Below are 20,333 nucleotides of genomic sequence, written 5' to 3'. Positions count from 1 at the left end.
CCTAACTTTGTCATTAATCAGAGACAGTTTGGATTTTGGTCTGATTTTTTTAATATTCAGATCCACCTTTCACTTCATCTCTGCCTACCTACTCCCTTCCTTTAATCCTTCTCTCCCTCTCCAAAAGGGATCTCTCAAAAAGCCTTGCCTCTCAAAAAAAAGTCAAACAAACCCCCTCTAGCTGCCTTCTAACTTCTCCGCAATTAAATTAAGAAATCCCATGTCACTTGTTATTATTTGCTACTGCACAAAGTTTGTGGGAAGCCTACCACGGACCAAAACATATTTTTGTGCTTTAATTGGAATTTATTTAAAGAGTAACTTGTCATTCTAGATTTTCTACAAAACCCTCCATTCCTAGTCACCAATTTAGAAGTTTCAGGTTTTAATTACTGTCTTCTTATGCGAGGCAGCTATACTCGAGCAGGTTTAGTCACTCTTTAAAAGAAAATTAAAAAAAAAAGAGAGACCAATGCCATTCAAATCTTTCTATCCAAATATAGATATAAAAACATTATGAGAAACCAGATGGAAATTAAAAAAAAGCACCATTCCCACACTATATTACACTAAACTGCCCTGACTGAACCTTAACATTCAACCTATTGTTCTCTTAATTGCTAGCAAGTTTCAAGCACTGTTCGTTTGGTCCGCTATTCTTCTTTCATCAATATTTTTCCAGCAGATTAATGGGATTTTCCTCCATATTTTGCCTGAAACAGCAGGACATGGTAGTTAAATGAACAAAAAAAAAAAAAAAACCACACCAAAACGGAGAGTGGTACAAACGTTTCTGCTTACAATGTGTCTGATTTAATAGCATCTCTGCAAATGTAAGGCTTTACGTGCTGGTGTTTCACTCTGGCTCCCTGTCACTCTCACAGACTGGAACTTTTCTGTCACCATCACAAGGTTTCTTTCAGGCAGGATTATCTTTACTTCTACATCTTTATTTCTTTCATTCATTCACTGCAGAAATTTGAAAGGAACTTTCCATTTAAGGGACTGAATTTTAATCTTGCATCTGTTTCACACTGCAAAATGAGTACTTGCACTTGGATTTAGCAAGCGCCTAAGAAACTAAAAAACACAAGACTACTGCTGGGGAATACAATCCTAAACCCACAAATTGCTACCATGCTCTGTTTCCAAAATTACACTCCTGGGACTTCATATCTAATCTTCTGAATTAACCTATTTTCTTTTAAAAGTTTTACTTCTTGTCTAGAACCATTTAAATATGGGGGTTTTTTTAAAAAAAAAAAAGCCACTGCTCTAAAATGTTTATAGGAATAAGGGTTACCCCACTGTGGTAAATATTTAGGAAAAAGGATCATTTAACAGTAGTCAGATGCTGTTGTAAACAAAAAAATTATTCTCTTTCACGCTATCATTTCTTATGGCAAGTCTTTTCCTTCTTGCAAATGTGTTTTCAGCAATGCTTCAACCAATCTAACAATGCAAAAGAAAGGAAATGTCTCATTCCAGAAAAAGCACTCTTTGGATGCTGGAATTATGTTTTAGAAAGGCAGTGGGTTAGGGAAAGCCCTCTGCCCCACCTCTGGAGATTTATCTAACAACTCTAGAAACATCCCATTTTGCACCCTAGGGTATCAAAATTATCTTCTGGGTTTCAATATCAGCTCCACAGAGCAGAGCTCTGAAATTCACCAAAATAAGGGCATGATTTCTCTCCAGTTAGTTACTTGTTTTTATTTTCTTTCACAGAAAAATCAGAGAGCAGCTACAAAGCTGCACAAGTTACAGGTACCTTATGGCACTAACTCAGGCTCTGTATAAAACTCCACAAACAGGACTGTGGTATTTGGTAACAGCTCTGTAGTGACCCTCACTGGTGATAAAATCCAGAGCTCTGAAAACAAGAAAATGAACACCTGCGTCCGTATTTCTAAACTTTCATCAAGTGGGGATTACAAGAACAAGAGCAATTATAGACATTTTCCTTGAGGAAAACTTGCAAATTCTCCAACAGAATCAAAAAGTAAGTATACTAATAGCAATTTACCTAACTCCAGCAGAGAATAATTAAAAAAAAATTAAAACTAATTTGTACATCCTCCCAGATGGGAATGAAAAATTTAAAGTTCAATCAGAACACACTCCTGATTTGCAATGATTTTGTGTAAACAACTGTTAAACTTGGTGTGCCTATTATCTGTTTTGTGCTTGCCCATCTGGTCGTGCCTCTTTGCTGAAGCTGAGGGTACAGAAGACTTCTGACCCATTTCTATGCCCTGAGTGCTTCGCTGGGCAGCAAATAAGTTGTATTTTGCACATCTCTGTGTTTCAAACACCTGCTTTAAGTTTGCTATAGCCAATTCAGAGATTTTACTTTTTAATACGCTATGCTGAAATAGTAAGTCAAGAAAAAGCCCACAGAAAAACAGTAAAGAAAATAAGTTATTCCACGTGCTAGAGCCTACTATCAAAAATGTTGTCAGAAAATGATGCATTTACCCAACTTCTCCTGGTTTTAAAACCACCATGGTGTGAATTTTAAAACATGTTTATTATTTGTCTAATTGTACAGCTCAGGGTTAAGCACAGAAGCTTTGAATAAGACACAGCTGTATGACAAACAGTCCTCTAGTCCCCCATGACTCTGAGCTTTCTGAAACTAAATTTTAAAAGGTATCACATTCAGACTTCCAAACCCACTTTTAGCTTCTTCCGCAGATAAACACTCAATTGCAAGCCAGGGGCAGCAGCAGGAATTGTGTCACGAGAAATGAAGACTTACCCTGACCTAATGATACATGACACAGAGCAAAGTAAGATTTGTAAAAAGCATTTTCCCCTTCTGATTCTATTGAGAAGTTCCCAGTATTGCCAGCCTTTCCCAAAATCAGATGCAAGACTTGGGCAAGTATTTTGTTGCGTGTGCAAGCAGCAGATTTTTCAAAACCACACCAAGAGCTGTCACGACTACAAAGGCACAGTAAATTGTCTTTAGCAACTTTAAGTGTTAACAGAGACCAGCTCAGATAAAAATGGTGCATTTAATTGCGCAGTTATGCAAAGTTCTGAGATGGTAATCAATGCTCAAAAGATGAAACTGCATCTCCAAATCCAATACGGACTGAAAAGAGAGGCTGATCGGAATCTTCTTACTGTAAACCCAAAACAGGCACTGTTTGAAACCAAGTACCGTAAACAGATTTCCTGTATTGATCTTTTGGTAGCTGTGTTCTCAAGAAATTAATTTTATGCTAGATTGAGAGGTTACAAGAAGTTTCCTGTCTGCACAGTCAAAATATTATTGAAGCAATTCAGGTTGTCAGTAAAAGCTTAAACAAATTTGCTGATAATCCTGTTAATGACCTAGGTCAAGTGTTAACTGTTGTGGGTTATAAAACAGTGAAATTAAGGTGGCTGGTACCCCCAGGCAGGCAATATAGTTACAAAAGAGACTGAAGAGAAATTATTAAATTTCCCCATTCGATTTCTTGATACCACAGGAATTATTCAGAAAGAGAATTGCATCCTTCTAAGAAAAAAAGAAACACAATCCTCACCAAGCAGAAAATATCCAACAGAATGAACAGGAGAACCTGTGGTTTCTGTGCACCTACGGGGTTCGGTCTGTGAACTCCAAACTGGAAAAGTTGGATGTTAAATCTTCCTGACACCTTCCTGCCCCGCAGAAAATGGCACACACCTTTTACCAGTCAACACAGATAAATCTGAGCTTCAGAGAACCTCCTTGAGCTCCTGTGATTGCGTAGGGAAAACGCAGGCAGATTTCTCATGAGCACGGCAGAGAGTTTGAAAACACACTTGAGGGAAAAATTTTACTTTTTATCCAGAAAAAACTCTAAATGAGACTTCTCTGGGATGAAGCAAATTAAGAAAATGTCGAGCTCTCCAAGAAAAAGACAAAAAAGGAATGCATTGAACACCACAAAGTGCAGTAAGCCAGCAGTTTGTCTTCAGCCCCTCTTTCATCCTTTTATCCCTTCATCCCATCCACTTCCATTGCAGTATTACCACTAACAGTCGTCAGCTTTAATATTAATTGCTAACGTTAAGTGAAGTTGGATTTCAAAAAAAGAGAAATAATTATTTCAAGTTAAATAAATTTAGGAAATATTTCTCTGATAGCTCTGCCCGTACTCTTGTTACGTGCCCACTGCAACATTTACATCCCCTAGAAGTTAGATTAAGCTGTATAAACACACCAAAAATTAGTTCCATCCTTTGTTAAAACAACTTATGGGGAGAATTTCAACAGTAGCTTTAATATAAAACGTAGGGAAAAAGGTAGACTTTTTATCTGCCTGCCTACATTAACAAACGCTGTCCAAAATGCACCTTTTTTTATTCTCAGTAGTGGAAAAAGGAAACTTTTGTAAATACTCCAGAGAAATGCAGAAACGTCTATCTCTAGTTTTGGGAGGAAATTTATGGGAACAACAGCAGAAATGTAAATGAAGTGGTTAGAAAAAGATTATTTAATAGAGAAAAACATCATCTTCTGACATAATATAAAGCTGCATGCTAACACTTGTTCATCAAATTAGTGGGTCAGCAAATTATAATAATTAAGATTTCTAAACTCACATGATCAATCTGTATAGTATAAATAAATAAAAGAATTACTGAGCTTTCCTAAATGGGGGGTTAAAAAAAAATTTAAAAGCACTTTAAAGTTGATCTCTTTTTTTAAAAGAAACTGTCAGCATTTCTGTTTTTGAAAAGCACAGCAAAACAAATACTTGGAAAAAAAAAAACAGCCACTCAAAATCAGGTTACACTCCAGTAACTGCATTTTTACTGTTGTTTTCACTACCAATTCTGCAAATATTGCTCATCTTGTACAAGTTCTTGAAGCTGAAAAGAGAGAAGGCAGGCAGCATTTGCTGAAAGCTGACTTGAAAAAGTGTACTTAACATGCATTCCATATGATACCCATATTTTCCCTCCTTTCTCAATTCTCAGCACCAGCGACTTGAAACAAAGACACAAAAAGTGGGGTTTTTTTGCAAACTGGAATGCTCCCATATCTCTCTGGCATAGTCAGTGTCAGTTTGCAGAATGCGTCTGCCTGCCACCGCCATGGAGGCAGAGCTGCTCTGCTGACTGACAGAACCACAACCATTCCCAAAGAGCTCTTAATAAGACAACAGTAACCCCTATTCACACTCTTGCTTTCATTTCTGAAAATGATTTTTGAGAGACGACAATATTTACAAAATAGCTTCTATCTGGAGGCTTAAAAGGGACTGTTGAAAGCACACTCATTTAAAAAAAACCTATAAGGCACTGCATAAAAAACAGATTTACATGAAACATACAAACAGATGACATTGCTCTTCTTGTATAATGGTACTATAATTATTCCCTAGCAATGATACCAAGTGATTAAAGATTACTCAGGACTTCTAAAGTTTGCACCTCTCCTTGCTTATTTTTTTATTATATTTCTTTTTCCCTTCCAGAAATCATTTAAAGTTGTTATCTCACCGCCTTATCGCACAAGCACACAGAATATCAGTAAGTACATCAGCATTATTGCTAACGGAAAAATAATTGTTCTGACAGCTATCAGAGCTTCTCTACACAGCCATGTAACTCAAGCAGGTGCAAGTTTTACATGGTTGTTGGGTGCTAGAAGTTCTTCGCAACCCTTTGGCCTCTGGATTTTATCTCTAAGGATAATTGCACTGGACATCCTGGTCATGCCGAGTGCCTTCACTGTGCGAGCAAGCAAAAAGCTCCATTTCTTTTTTTTTTTTTTTTTAATAGGAAAAGGACAGGGGTCTTTTAGGGGTTTTTTTTCAAGTATTTCAATCACTTTTTCAGAGTCCAGTTGTCATTACTTTTTTTCCCTGAAACCTAACATGGGTTTTCAGCAAATATCATCTTAAAAATTAACGCAGCAAAAGAAAACAAACCATTCATGCTTTGTATCCGTAAATTTACACACATTCACATCCACACGCACACGACTTTAACACATTGATGCACATCCGATACAAACGACACGATCCGACACAAATCCGCTAGGGAACCAGAAGGAGGTTTTGGAGGGGAACTAGCTTCTTTCTCGTATTAATTAAAAGTTTTGAAAGACAGGACGACTAACGCACCCGTGCCCATGCGAAAGAGTTCAGAGTCATCAGCGGGGTGAAGGCGGCGGGGCCATCGGAGGCTGAGGCAGAGGCGGCTCGCCCCGGGCACCTGCCGAGGCTGGGGCGCTGCCCCTTCGCGCCCCCGCCGCTGCCACCTCGCCCCGGGGCTGGGCTCCTGGCTGCCCATCGCTGGTGGAGGGCCGCGGGTGGCACAGGCTGCGCTGCCCCCGCCAACTTTGCTCGGGGGCGGGTGGGGCGGCTGCCCGCTCATCCATCCATCCATCCATCCGTCCATCCGTCCATCCACCCACCCACCCCCCGCACGGCCGCGCTGTGCCAGGGCGAGCCCTGCGCTCCCGGGGCGAGAAGCCGCTGCCGCACGGGACCACCTTAACGGGGAGCGAGGCGGGGGAGAATAACGAGGGGGGGAAAAAAAAAAAAAAAAATAGAGAAGGTGTGAATAGCGGAAAGAAAGAACGAGGAAGAAACGGGTCACCCGGCCGTGCCGCGGCTCACCTTCGTTGCCGGGGCGGGCGCTCAGACGGCCGGCAGCGCCGAGCGCGGCGCGGAGCAGCAGCAGCAGGAGCAGCAGCGGCAGCAGCGGCGGCGGCGGTGGCGGCAGGCGGCGGCGGCGGTCCATGTCGGCGGGGCAGAGCGCAGGCACAGCCGCATGTCTCCGCGCCGCATGCCACCGCTCCGCGCCCGCTCCGCGCCGCCGCCACCAGCCCCGGCGCCGGGACCATGCCCCGCGCCCGCCTCCGCGCTGCGCCCGGGCGGGGCCGCCCCCGCCCGGCCCCGCCGCCGCCGCCGCCGCCGCGCAGCCCCCGCCCCGCTCCGCGCCCCGCCCACCGCACCGCCCCGCCCGCCCCTGGGGCAGAGCGCGGAGCCTGCCCCCAGCCCGCGGAGATGCTCCGGAGCCCGCCCCCAGCCCCGTGAAATACCCCCGACCCCGTCCCCAGCCCGCGGAGATGCCCCCCGAGCCCGCCCCCAGCGCCGGGAGATGCCCCGTGACACGGAGCGGGGGCTCTGCAATAGGGGGTGACACGAGTCACGTAACTCGGGAGCCTCGGGTGGGTGTTGCAGCCAGCTACGATCCGTTCGTGTCCAATTACCGGGCTCTCCTGGGCGGGAGGCGACGGCAAAGTAGCGGTAAAACCTGGGAGTTTCAGACTGCAGCCATAGCTGGCTTGCCAGAGAAACGCCAACTACATCGTTCGTCTCTTGGCTGCTCTGGTCCAGCCTGCACCACGCGGGGCCACAACTCCGGCCCCAAAGAACAGACTGACTTTGCCATCACTAAAGCAAACTGCAGCGGGGGCCTCCACCCAAGAGCTGCTCTCTGTAGGAGTGTGTAGCTCTACTCTAGAAGTTGCCATGTAAAACGACTATTTTTTAGAAGCGTTTTCTTCGTGGCCTGCACCTTTCCTTCAGTCCTTGCAGCCCATCAGAGGCCCCAGAGTACCTGTCAGAACACAGAGCAGAGAAACAGGCGTGCAATGCTGCTATTCCACTGCTCTCAGGGGGAATCACTGCAGAGCAGTGCTTCCCAAGCTTCCCCTTCTGCAGATCATTTTTGCGGAATATGGACATCTCTCTTCCCGAGTGACTTGTCTCAGGTCTCCAGAGCCACCCAGTGTGGTTCTGTGGAAAATGGGAAAATATTTGAATAATACTGAGGTCAAATAAATATTTCACTCCGAACCAAAGTTATTCATCCTCATAGTACAAAGTCTAGCTCTGAATGCATGTCCTGTCTGTACAAACAGCAAGCAACAGAATGGGAGGAGAGGAGCCTTTGGCAACAGATGTGGAACTGTGTGGCAGAATTAACATCCCAAATCTGTGACAGCAGAGAAACTGAGCCCCAGTGTTTCTCAAACCAGTATGGTAAACATCTGAACAACCTCCTTCTTCATTGTTCTGAGTGTCCTTCTGTCCTCAGGATCACCAGTGCCTGCAGGACAGCTGGGAACTGCTGCCTGCAGCACCTGAGCCCCAGGTTTATCAAACAATATAGAATTACCAGCTCTCTTCAGCAGTGATGCAGCATTCCTGCCCTCAGCAGCAGAAGAGGAGGTGCTGGACTGGTTGCAAGCCAGGACCTGTGCCAAGGTCTCTCCTACACACCCCAAACATCTGGTTTAACTCTGCCAGGTCTACACTGCACTGGAGGGATTGGAAATGTATGGAAGCCAAAGCAAAGGAGAGAGAAGCCCGTGAGAAGTCAGACAGGTTCCTGCTTCAGGAGAGCACAGTGGAGGACATAAGCACTAAAAATTAATATGAAGACATTAATCTTTCCTGTTTCCAGGCTTGATTATTCAGTCAACCAAATTAAGGAATCGTGAAAATTTAATACCATTTGTTTCATGTCTCCAACCCTTCCTTTCCTTCATATTTACCATCTACACTATTTCCTCTGTGGTCAAACTTCCAAAAGAAGGAAAAGATGCCCAGAGCTCTTCAGCAGGAAACCTCCAGGGGCAGAGGGAGGAGCAGCGTGGTCTGGTCATGCAGTTGACAGTGTATGGCTCAGAAAAAAGTGTCTCCTGGCCTCCTTTGTGTTTCTCAAGGCTCATTTCACTACACCTTTCCATTCATTAGACAAAGATGCTTTTCCACAGCAAAAAGGCCAGAAATATACCCTGATTTCTCCAAAATATAATTTTCCCTAGTAATAAAAACTATTTTGCTTTTGTTCGAAGGGGATTTTTGCCAACATTTTCCTCAGCTTTTTTAGAATACACCACTGTTTTCATTGAGTTCTTTCGTACAGCAGAGATACATCTTTAAAACCCTACTAAGTTTACAGGACTACTATTTCTGGTCTCTCTGAAGACACATCTTTCTTTCCTGATTTCAGGTAGATATTTTTTTTTACAGTGTGAGAAAAAGGTGAAAGAAAAAGGGTAAAGAAAAAGGGTGGAGAAAAAGGTGCAATTAAAAGGGTGAAGAAAGATGACACATCTGGGGGCTAGGGGGTGGGGAAGAACGAAGACAACAGTCAACTCAAAACCTAACAAACTTCTGTTTTCAGTTAGTGGAAAAAAAATACTTCCAAAGAAAGTAGTTTTTGAGGTTCCTCACAGCAATCACTTTCTGAATTTGTAAATATCTCAGCACCAGTGAACTCATCTCATCCGGGAAGAAAAGAATATTAAACACAATCCATATAATGGAAATTTTAGTGTCAGACTTCTAAAAAAGAAAACCTCTCAAGCTAAAAAATGAATAGGAGAAATACTTGGAAAAATTTGAAATAAAGAACTTATTAAAAAATAAAAAACAACCTGGGAAAATTCTCAGCAGGAAAGAAAGATTAAATTCTTTACAAATTTCTCACTAGGCTTTTTTCTCTGTGACGCACATTGTGTTAGTTTTGTGCAAATTGCGTGTTTACTCTATTAAGAGTAATTTTCTGTGAGCTTAAAGGGCACCTTTGAAGAAAGAAAATAGCCTCTAGTGGCATTTCTACATAACCAGAGTGCACATGGTAATATCTTTGCCCTAGCATCCATAAAATGCTTCTGGAGAAACACATAACTATGATTTATGATTTTCTGCCAAGCCTGGGCTTTAATTTCTTTAATATATTGGAGATCAAAATCCTTACTAAACACAAATTTTATCTCTTACATTTTTCTTTTGTAAACAGGGAGGTGACACATTCTGTGATTGTATAATGGAAAAAAGAAATCATAACACATGGGCAGAATGCTCCCGATCCCACGTTTGCATACTAAATAGGAACACAACTTTCTGCCTAATGAAAAAATGCTACAGATTATTAGGAATAGCCACAGAAGTAATCAATCAATTTATCCAATAGACTGGGCCACAGCCTGCTTCCAAGAAGCTTTTTAATGTTTATGGCTCTTGAGTGGTGTCGTTTAATTAATTGAATGGCACAAAACTTCTAATCTCAGAGATTTAAAGTATTTTCCTTAAAAAACAAACAAAAAGAATTAATGACAGGTTCACTACTCATAAAGAAAGGTGGCTGGACAATCCCCCATTTATTCAGGAAGGAGGCAGAACAATGCTCCCCAAGTGATGCCTCGCCTGTGCCTCCATAGGATTGTTGGGAGGCGTGAGAACATTTCCCCCTCCGTTTCTGGGATTTATTTATGAAGGTTCTTGTTTGTGATGTGGATACACACCACAAACTTCACACAGACCTGCTGTGACAGAACTTTTCCACATAAATCATACCAGGGACAGCTTTTTAAAATTGTTCCGTGATCAGTTAGGCCTCCAAATAACCACCTGAGTATATATAATACATATCTATATGCATCTGTTTTAATATTAACTAGTGCTCAGGTAGAAAATATTATAAATGGAAGCATTTCTGCTTGAATTCATCCTAAGTCTGACATGGGCGAGTCTTGGAGATGGTGTCCAAGGAGGAAAAAGGAGCCACCAAGTAGATTTACTAGGTTTAAATATTCTTTGTGAGAGGTTTTACAGCATTACTCAAAGGTCTCCTAATGCACAGTGCCGCCCTGAAAATGCAAGCAGATGAGGAAATGCAGGATGGGGAAGAGTAAAAGGCAGGATGCAATAAAAACAAATGATAATGGAGTGTGAAAAGTTACTTTAAATAAGTCATCTAAAGCTAAGCTATAGCCCTTTCCAATCAATACTTACATAATAATTATGTGAAAATCCAGAAAAATGGATTAACGAGACAGTGTAAGAAACTCGGCTCCAAGCAGCAACAAAGCTGAACTTGTAATTATGAAGCAAGTGCACGCCAATCCCATAATGAAAAAAGCACGGAGATGGAAAAGAGTAGAAAAGCAAAATGCAAATTCAGTTTAGCTGCAAGTTTCCCCCATAAAGTCTGAATAATTTGTTAAATATGCAATAAAAAGGTGACAGTCCAAGCACTTAGACTGAATTTACCTATCTGTAAACAAAAATCTATAGAAGCCATAAAAGAAAAGCTTCACCAGCATTACTGCCAGTTTTCAGAGAAAAGCAACATTTATGTGCAGGAGAGAGTATTGCTATCATGAAAGAGCTTGCCAAATTTTAGCTTTAGGATGGAGCACTTACAGTAGAAATCCATGAATCCAGTAAAACCAGACTGTATTATGGAGATACTGGCAGACCTCCAATAAGGTGCATAATGATAAATTGGATTAGTTTATTTTTCTTCTTGCCGGTCACAAAGAATGTTCAGAAATTTCTGTTACAAGAAAAAAAAAGACAACCAAGAAAAGAAATTATTTATTCTCATGTGTTTCAACTAACTGACTTTTTTTTTTTTTCCAGAAGATAGTGCAAAATAGGCAGACACATTTTAAAATAAGTATGACAGTACTTCTAATGCCAGGGATCATCATCCAGTCTAGGGAATGCACTTGGAGAGCACACAGGCAAAATTCCGTAATCTGGCTGAGCTGGATTGGAAGAATTCCCTTCTCTTTGCAGAGCCAGGCTTGAGCACTGACAGCAAAATAGGTCGTCTATTTTTGCCAGCTAAAAAACAGAGAGAAACACTCATGGCCAGCTGCAATTTTAAACAGCAGAATGCAAATAATCTGAGGAGTCTGTGTTCACAACATGTGAGAACTCCTTAACAGTTTCATTTCCACAGGGAACTTTTTGCATTCAACAGTGGACTATCTTATTTTATTTTTTTTTTTTTTTTGCTACAGTAAAGAAAACCTGAGATTCCACAAATGATTGAGGTACTTTTATATTTCCTGGTCATTTGCTGTTTTTTCTCAAATCACCTCACCTCCTCCCTGGTAATCAAAGTTTTCTCCTCTTCTGTCTCATGGAACTGGCACCATGACTTCTGTCCACATCCAAGGAAGAATCAGGGGATAGACCAAGATGGGAAAAAGACCATAAAGTGGAATTATCTTAGAGCTCTCAACTTCACATCAGCATCAAAGCATGAAATAATTTCATACCTTTGCACATAATGGCAAGATTTATATTTGATCGCATGCTGTACATATGGTTACTAATTCCCAGCTGAATGCCACCACCCAAGAGGGAAATCAGAATGCAAAAGGTGACAGCCTTTTACCAAAGGCTTGTTCCCAACTCTAATGCCTGCATGTGGACAGAGAGTTCCTGTTTGCTTCAAAAGCTGCTTCGTTTGGGACTTTGGGGGGAAATTAATTAACTTGGAAACTGAGAACAGCATCATAGATAATAATTAGGAGCTACATAAGCTCAGGATTTGTCACGGTACACAGGTCCTTCAGAAGTTCCTCCATGGGCGAGTTCCTCACATGCCCAGTTTCTACCAACATTTCTCAGCCTCCCAACATAACAATTTGGGGCCAAGGTAGCCCCTAATTACAGCTCCCCAAACCATCCTTCCCCCCAGCTACAGCCAGCTGGGTGCACTCACCCCTCAGCTGGGTGCAGAACACATTCTCAGCAGTCACACCTGTGCTGCTGGATGACTTCAGGCTCTGTGAAAAGTCCCCATCCTCCTGACCCATCACCCCAGCTCACCCTGTGCGTGCTGAGAAGCTCTCCAGTCTTCCAGTGTTTTCTTCTTGATTATAATGAGTTAATTACTTTGCCAGAAAGCACGAGGTAGCTTTTTATTAATCTCCATGGCCACTTGGGCAATGAAGAATTGCAGTTTCTGCAGAAGGCTAAGCTAGCACTATCTAAATATTATTCTTTATAATTATTAGAAAACACGTGCAATAAATAATTATACATCATTAGTATTCTCCCAGCCCAAATGGCCCATAGCAGGACAGTCTGTCAACCTTGGGTCAAGCAGCCCTTATCCATTAAATAGGATATTTTATGATACTTTATTCTTTCCTCCCCAGTCTTGTGGCCAGTTGCAGCTCTGTAGTGAAGGATGGAGCTCCCTGGCCTTTCTAACTCACCAAAGGAAATGCAAACATTTCTTATTCTGAGCTGGAGATATGCTGTCTATGTCAGGAGAATGTATTACAAAGATTTCTAGTTTTCTTGAACATGAAAAAAAAAGTTTTTCCCACTGCAATAGCAGTTTTGGTTTGTCTGCACTAAATTTTCAATCTTTAAAACCCTTTATTCATCAGGGTTATTTTTCATTAGACAGTTCATTTAAAGGGACTGTTGGCTTCAACATTTGCTTAAAGAGATTCCCTCATTTCTTTGAGCTGTCACCAAAACCTGGAAGAATGTGTGAGTTACTTTTTTGGTACCAGAAATGGAGAAAGCCTCTGTCATTTGTATTACCAAACTAAAGTTCCTGGAAAAGGTTTCCCAGCATTGAAATTAGTCATCTCTCTAGAGACTTTAATGAGAGAAATAAACCAGTCAGTACTCAATCATTTCCTTTGGATGCATCAGCTTTGGAACTGGGAAGTAGCAGCAGGATGAAAAGAAAGAAATAACAATAAAATAATTTGTACAGTATGGTGGGGGAAATTTATTACAAAGAGTTGCAGGATTTTCCTAAATGAATGCAAGGTTCTAGCTCAAAAGGCAGCTGTAGAAAGCACATAGAGAAGAAGAACTGTAATAAAATAAAACCAAAAAAACCACCAAACTATTGGAAAAGCTGGAGACAATTAGTAGAAAATAGTCCCCATTCAGTTCCTAAGCTGAACTTAGACTAATGGCATGCCAAGCTGCAAAACTAAAAATCCAAAACCCATTAGAATCGAGGACCATTTCTAGAGAAAAGAGGACACTCATCAAAAATGACATAAAATGAGAGCCTTACATAAAATGAAAAAATTCAGGGCCTTGTAGAAAGGAAGGTTTTACTGAAACCCAATCTATGCAAACAGTGTACTCTGCTGGGTTTATGGAGGTGCTCCCTTCAATGGGACTTTGTTTCAAATAATACTTTGCTTTAAGATGGAAGCTGAGTGAATTATTACCATTGCCCAGGAGAGAACAAAAACTGCAGCATTTACAGAAGTAAAAACTCCTGAGATAAATCACAGAAAGGGGAAGGAGGAATGGAACCTCCATCTCTGCTTAAGGATGGAGAACCTTGCAAACACCTCCAGAAAAGGGCAAAAGCCTGAGATCTGTGACCCAGAAGGGACAGAAGAGAGGGTCCTGATTGTTGGGTTGGTTGGGAGTTTTGTTTGTTTGTTGGGATGTTTGGGTTTGGTTTGTTTTGGTTTGGTTTTGGATTTTTTTTACCTTTTTTTTTTTTTAATTAATCTGAGTTATAACATCACCTACTCCTAAAGAATTTGCTGTTATATCAATTTCAGACCTATACATGCTGGGCCACCTTCCCTTTAGCTTTCCTTAAGATGACTGTAAAAGATTCTTGTGAGCTCCAGAATAATAAAGACAGAATTTTCTATTATTTTATACAGTCTCAAATGTTTTGTCTACAATTAAATAACCAAACCATGCTGATTTTGCCAAGTTTCTTGTTGGTTTTGTGTTTTTCACGGTTTTTTAATTAAGTGGTGTGCACTGGGCTTGTCAGATAAGCAAATATGTTTATATTCCTTCCACATACGCTGTCTGATTTCATTTTACCCTTTTTGCTAAGGAGGTAAATAGGTTTCCTGAAGACTTTAGGGTTTTAAGCTCATGACCTCCCAACTTTTACAAAAGAAAACAAAAAATTGCTCACTCAAATATTAGGAAGGGCCCTCCATTTTTAAAGGATCTTATTATTTGAGTTGGAGTTGTAATGGAGCTAAGCCACACCTACTTAGAGAACAGGGCCAAACATTGCTCTTGCTTACAGCAGTTTAAATCCTTGGAGGCCTTTATTACTAAGAAAATTGAGTAAGATTTCAGTAAAATCAATTTTTAAAAGCACCAGGAGCTTGCTGTTGACCTCAGCTACAGCAATCTGTGCAGCTTTGCTAAAAGCTGCTCTCTCTCTCAAATCTGACTGACGCCACTGATGAATTGTGCTGTAAAATTTACTGTTTCAATCCCTTAACACACAGAAGCTGCTGCCTGTGTTTCTGGAGTACCCTGTGAGATGAAAAGGAGAGGTTTTCCCCAGCTGACTGCCAAAATGCAGGCATCTTGTCTTCTCTCTGGCACCACTTCTCAGCTCCTTTAGCATCTACATTAACCCACAGCAGCACCAGAGATGGGGGAGAGCAGCAGCCTTAAAGGTAGCACTGGAGCAAACTGTCCCCACCTCTGTCCCCTCACAAAGTACTGCACAGAGCTGGCAAGTCTGCACCTGCTATTTCCCTTGCCTTATATGCAGTGATCTAGTGCTTTGGAGTTTTAATTCACAATTTGTATTTATCATCATTATTATTACTGCATAATGGGATCTTTGACTAAGACTATAGCACCTAGAGTACCTCGGGAATCCAAGCAATAACTATTTCACACCTTTAAACTTTCCTTCTTGTGTGCATGCTCAGAAGCTTTTGGACATTTTACCTGACACAGCCTGAAATAAATGTGGGATTCCTGGCTTGGTAATGAGGTAATATTATTTCCATTTTCAATTTTGGTTTTTTTCAGCTTTTTCCATGAAGGATTGCCCTTGGTGGCACATCATTCACCTCACACCACCAGACTGAGCAGCAGTACCTAAATAAGCAACATTTAAATATCTTACCCAATACACGCCTATCAGTAATGCATATCCAAACTCCCACAGTAGCTTCATTTTTTAACATGTCTCTGTTTGCCATCAAATCACCATGTGCACTTTGATCTTGCACACTTGACACATTCTAAGAGACAGAAGGAACAGAACCATCAGTTCTCCCTGGCACCATCTGGGGTTCTTTTGCAGTTACTTTCTCCCTGGCTGCCTACAGCTCAATTCAGCTTTGTTTTTTTTGCTTTCCCCCTCCCTGCCCACCCCCCACCACGTTCCTGATCTTTTTGCTTGGCCTCAGGTTTCTTCCCAACATCACCTTCCCCAAACCCTTTACCTTTGTCACACATTCCAGGGCTGCTCTAAAGCTCAGGAGAGGTTCCTCCCCCCCCCCCCCCCCTTGCTATTCTCATTCTGCTTGAAGTGCACTGCAATTACAACAGGATATGAACTATCTTGCACTGTTATAGATGGGTTCAATTTTCTCTCTTTTAGTAGAAGTCTTTTCCCATCACTTTGGCCTGACAAACGTGACATTCACGCATTGATTGTATATGTCTGCTTTACACAGCATAGCTAATGATGTTCCCTTCCCCTGACTTGAATTCCAGATTAGTTTTGCTACTGCTGAGCATCCCATTCTATCAATAATTGCAGGACAATTATCTCATTTGTGATTTTTTTCCTCCAAATGCTGAAAAAATCTGTGAATCTTAAAGAATATGATGCAGTCAATGTAAGGTTTTAAACTAATACTTCATTCTGGAACTCTCCTCACTGTGTCTATCAGCTTGCAGACACCCCAATGACTTCTGCATATACTCAGAAGGGAATTCGGCTTGCCTTCTGCATTGCCAACTACTCAGTTTCCTCTGAAAGTTGTTATGTGGTGCTGTGACACAAGTGTTACAAAATTTGAGGCTTAATCTTAAAAGTCAGGACAGAAAATAAGATTTCTATCATAAAGCCTCACCACTGTCTCACCTGATTCTTCCATCACTTGCCTTAATGCAAAATTACTTTATAAATCACGCTGTTTTCTAGGGGCAGAGGCCAATCATATCACAGAAGATTTTCCTTTTATCTCTGGGGGATTTCAGATATCATCTCCTTTGCAAGGTGTTATTTTGGGCAACGAATCATGGATACCATTTACTACCTTACACAGCTCTTCATTTTGGACTTTCAATCTTTAGTGTAAATATCAAGTCTCACTTGAGTTCACCTGGCCATTTCTGTTGGGTTTTTTTAAATTAATTTTTTATAGGCTCTGAAATGAAAAAGAAAATACTGGTATTACTGAACTGATATCAGATATCCATGAAAGATAGGATGGAAAGATTTTTTTCCTGATCTTTAATCTCCTCACTCTTCCATGTGCTGAAAATTGTCCTAATTTCTTCCCACTAAAGAATTTTATAAAGCCCTGAAAAATAAGAGATGCAAAGCTATCTTTGATCTGTGACTCATTTCTGGACCTGATCCTCCTTAGCCTGAATGGAAAATCCAATTTAGGAAAATAATATGTTCCAATCAATTTTTTCTTTTTTTTTTCTTTTTTTTCTTTTTTTTTTTTTTTGCAGCTAATCAGAACAACTGTAACTAAATAACATTGAGTTCCAGTCTGTACCAAGAAATGTAATATTTTAAGTTTCCTAAAGATACACAGGATGTCAAATTCAAGGCAGGTGATGTAAAATTTGATGCCAGGAGTGTGACTTTGGTGTTTCAAACTGAGGAGACGTGTTGGTAGTTTTGACAGTGGGTTTCTGCATTTCAGAAGCCTTGTGGTTTTGCTTAATATGTTTTCCAGTGCTTCTTTCCAGTCAATTCTTTGTGCATTCAAATAAAAGTATATTAATAATGAGAAAATATAAACCCTCACCACCTCCCAGCACTCACAGAACCATTAAGGTTGGAAAGTACCTTTAAGATCACCAAGTGCAATTACTTAAACAAAGAATAAACCCAGTTAAGACTGAGGCAACTTCAATTTACCAGACATTTTTCTACTTTGTGGTTAATAGAAAAATAAGTTTAATGACAACGTGACAGATGGTTTTCTTTGTGTAACAGAAAATAGGGGATAAAGAGATTTGACTGAGAGAAATCAGGACTCTTGTCTCTCAACGTATATTTTGGGAACTGTGGGCTCTTGGTTTAAGGTAACCATTTAAATAGCGAGGACAGAACTCTGAAGCCATTTCATGGATTGAAAAGATGAACATGACTTCATCAGAAACAAGAAATTCGTTACAAATCCACTGCAAAACTAAGGGTGCATTGGAAGGAGGAAGGCTTAAAATAAATCTCCCAAGAAATACGAGTGTATTTCATATTTATCTCCAGTGGAAGTTGCAGAGTGACACAAACATCTCTGTGTTGTTTCTGTGTCTCACTCAGTTTTACTGCAGATCAATCACTGAATACTCTCCATGCGAAAATATATTCCTGACAGTGCTTGAAATATAGATTTTTCCATTATAATTTTTCAATTCCTTTTTTTGTGCTACCTTTACATCATCCTGGCCCTTTTCATTGCACTCCCAGAATTAAATTGGTGCTGTTAGAAGTTCCTGATTTCACAGGATGGATTAACTGCCTTTCATAACCTTTTTATCATTTCACCAAACCTCCCCAACAACACATCCCTACAGGTACAAACATGAATATAAACAGCACATATAATCTTATCCTTTTTTTCCTTTCCTTTTTTGTTTTTATTTTTGAATTATAGTGGTGTCTGAAAATACCAGCCAAGAACAATGTCCTTTAAAGCTCTATGAGAATACAGTCCTGAGCCATAAAGTCCTTGGTATTAACCCAATAAGATATGCAAGGAATTAAAGAGAAACAAAGACTAATGTACAGATAGAAACTGGATCAGGAAATATCCATTCTCTGCCTCTTTCAGTCCAAAAAATTACTGGGTCTTTCACCCTTGCTGAGAACAACCCCAAGCAGATGAAACACTTGCTCCTCTCAGAAGCTTGAGTTAGGAACATTTCAATGGAAACAAAAATGCCAACATAGACAATATGAAAAGGGAAAATACTGCTTTGATAATACCTCAGAAGAAAGGAATGAGGCCCAAAGCTATGATAGTGATCTCTAGCAGGGTTCCACAAGGTTCTGCAGTTAAGCAGGAAGGATGTGGGGAGATGGCCCTGCTCACTGTGTGGTGGGAAACACCTTCCAGGTGACAACTGCCAATCAAAGAAGCAAAACTTTGAAATCCTGATTGGAAATATTACTATTTCTAGCTAAGCTATCATCGTTCTAAGTGGGAAAATGAGGGGAAAAAAACAGCTTGATAAACAAGAGATTTTTACTGCTTACCATGAGCTGATGCCGGGTGCTGGCAACCAACATTTGCAGCAAATGGCAGAATAGAACATCAACTTGCAGAAGTAGATTTGCAAGAAAGATTTGATGCAGAACTGGTTGTTCCTGTGCTATTATTCAGTCCAATCTATTGCTTCTTTTACATATCATTAAATGTTTTCTGGAAATCAGGAGCTGTCATCCCATATCATGTTTAAAGTTCACATTAGGGGAGCCTGGTTCTCTGCAAAATCACACCAGTTGCAAGCTGAACACTACAGGAGAAGGACCCTTAAAATTAACTACTACAAAGTTAAAACCTTCAGCAGACTATACATGGGATTTTTATTTTACTGTAAAATTTGATGTGCAGATGCTAGAGACTTGGAAAACATGGCTTGGACAAAATTTGTAACACAGGAGAATTTTTCTGAAGAAGAGAAGAGATCTCACTGAAATAAAATTAAACTCCAGGAGAAACTTGATCAGGGAAAAGGAGAAGCAAGAAAGAGGGAACAGAAATGGGATAGCAGAGTGAAACATCAGGTGTAGGATTGTTTCTGTCAGTACTCCTTTATCTTTCTTGTTCACTTCTTAGTGGGTCACTCCAGTTGTCATTCCTGCACAAGAAGCTATAACAGAAATAACCAAATTTAGTAAATCTGGGGCAAACTAGTGTCATACAGAAATAGTTTATCCTGGAAGAATTAGCAAATGTACTTTTAATGGTGAAATGTAGGCCCTCAGGGAGATGTCCCAGCCATAGCAAAAAGGACTGGAATTTCAGCCACTCACCACAACTCAAAGCCACCAGGAAGCAGCCAGCTAACTCTGAGGAGACAGCTCTGATCTGAAGACACCCCTTTTTTTGGAGAAGTGGATCCCTGTATCTCCATCTGACTTGCACGAGTGACTATTAGTCAATACAGCAAAGGTAATATCCAAGAAATCTGTGCCTGGAGGCTCCATGACCATTCATTCCATCTGCCCCTCCAGTCCTATCAGCTTCTGTGCCGATGTGCCTGATCCTGTGCTTCTCTGCAAGTCACTGGGCTCTGGGGACACAGCTGAGGGATGTACCCCAGCCCCAAGCACGTGAGATGCTCCTCACAGGAGTAACACCTCTGGCCTTCGAGCTGGCAGGAGGTTGAGCCCATCCTAAGCTTGTCAGTCCTTAAAACCAAAGCCTCAGTCTGCAGTTCTGCAGATTTGGCCATGGAGAGGTCAAATCTGTTTCAGGCTATTGCTTCAAACACTCTTTTAATGGCAGCTTGTGACAGCAAGGACAACTGTCTGCAGACAATCCCAGAGTGCACAGCTTTGCTGAATGAATGGCATCCTGAGTCAACACCTCCACTGTTTACCTTGAGAAGATGAAAATCAGAGGAAAC

General features: G+C 41.0%; 1 protein-coding gene across 1 annotated transcript in view; it reads right to left on the bottom strand.

The window, feature by feature from the left end:
- Positions 1 to 6,712, bottom strand: part of EPHA3 (EPH receptor A3) — a 177,767-nt gene extending 171,055 nt beyond the window's left edge. The window contains exon 1 of the mRNA XM_082278329.1: positions 6,609 to 6,712. The gene's annotated coding sequence lies outside the window, so the exon portion shown is untranslated. The remainder of the gene's footprint in view (positions 1 to 6,608) is intronic.
- Between the last annotated feature and the right edge of the window lie 13,621 nt (positions 6,713 to 20,333).

The sequence above is a fragment of the Coloeus monedula genome (assembly GCF_965178545.1).
Source record: "Coloeus monedula genome assembly, chromosome: 3".
NCBI classification, from domain to species: Eukaryota; Metazoa; Chordata; class Aves; order Passeriformes; family Corvidae; genus Coloeus; species Coloeus monedula.
The sequence above is the reverse complement of the archived record's forward strand: the minus strand, read 5'-3'. Positions and strand labels throughout refer to the sequence as shown.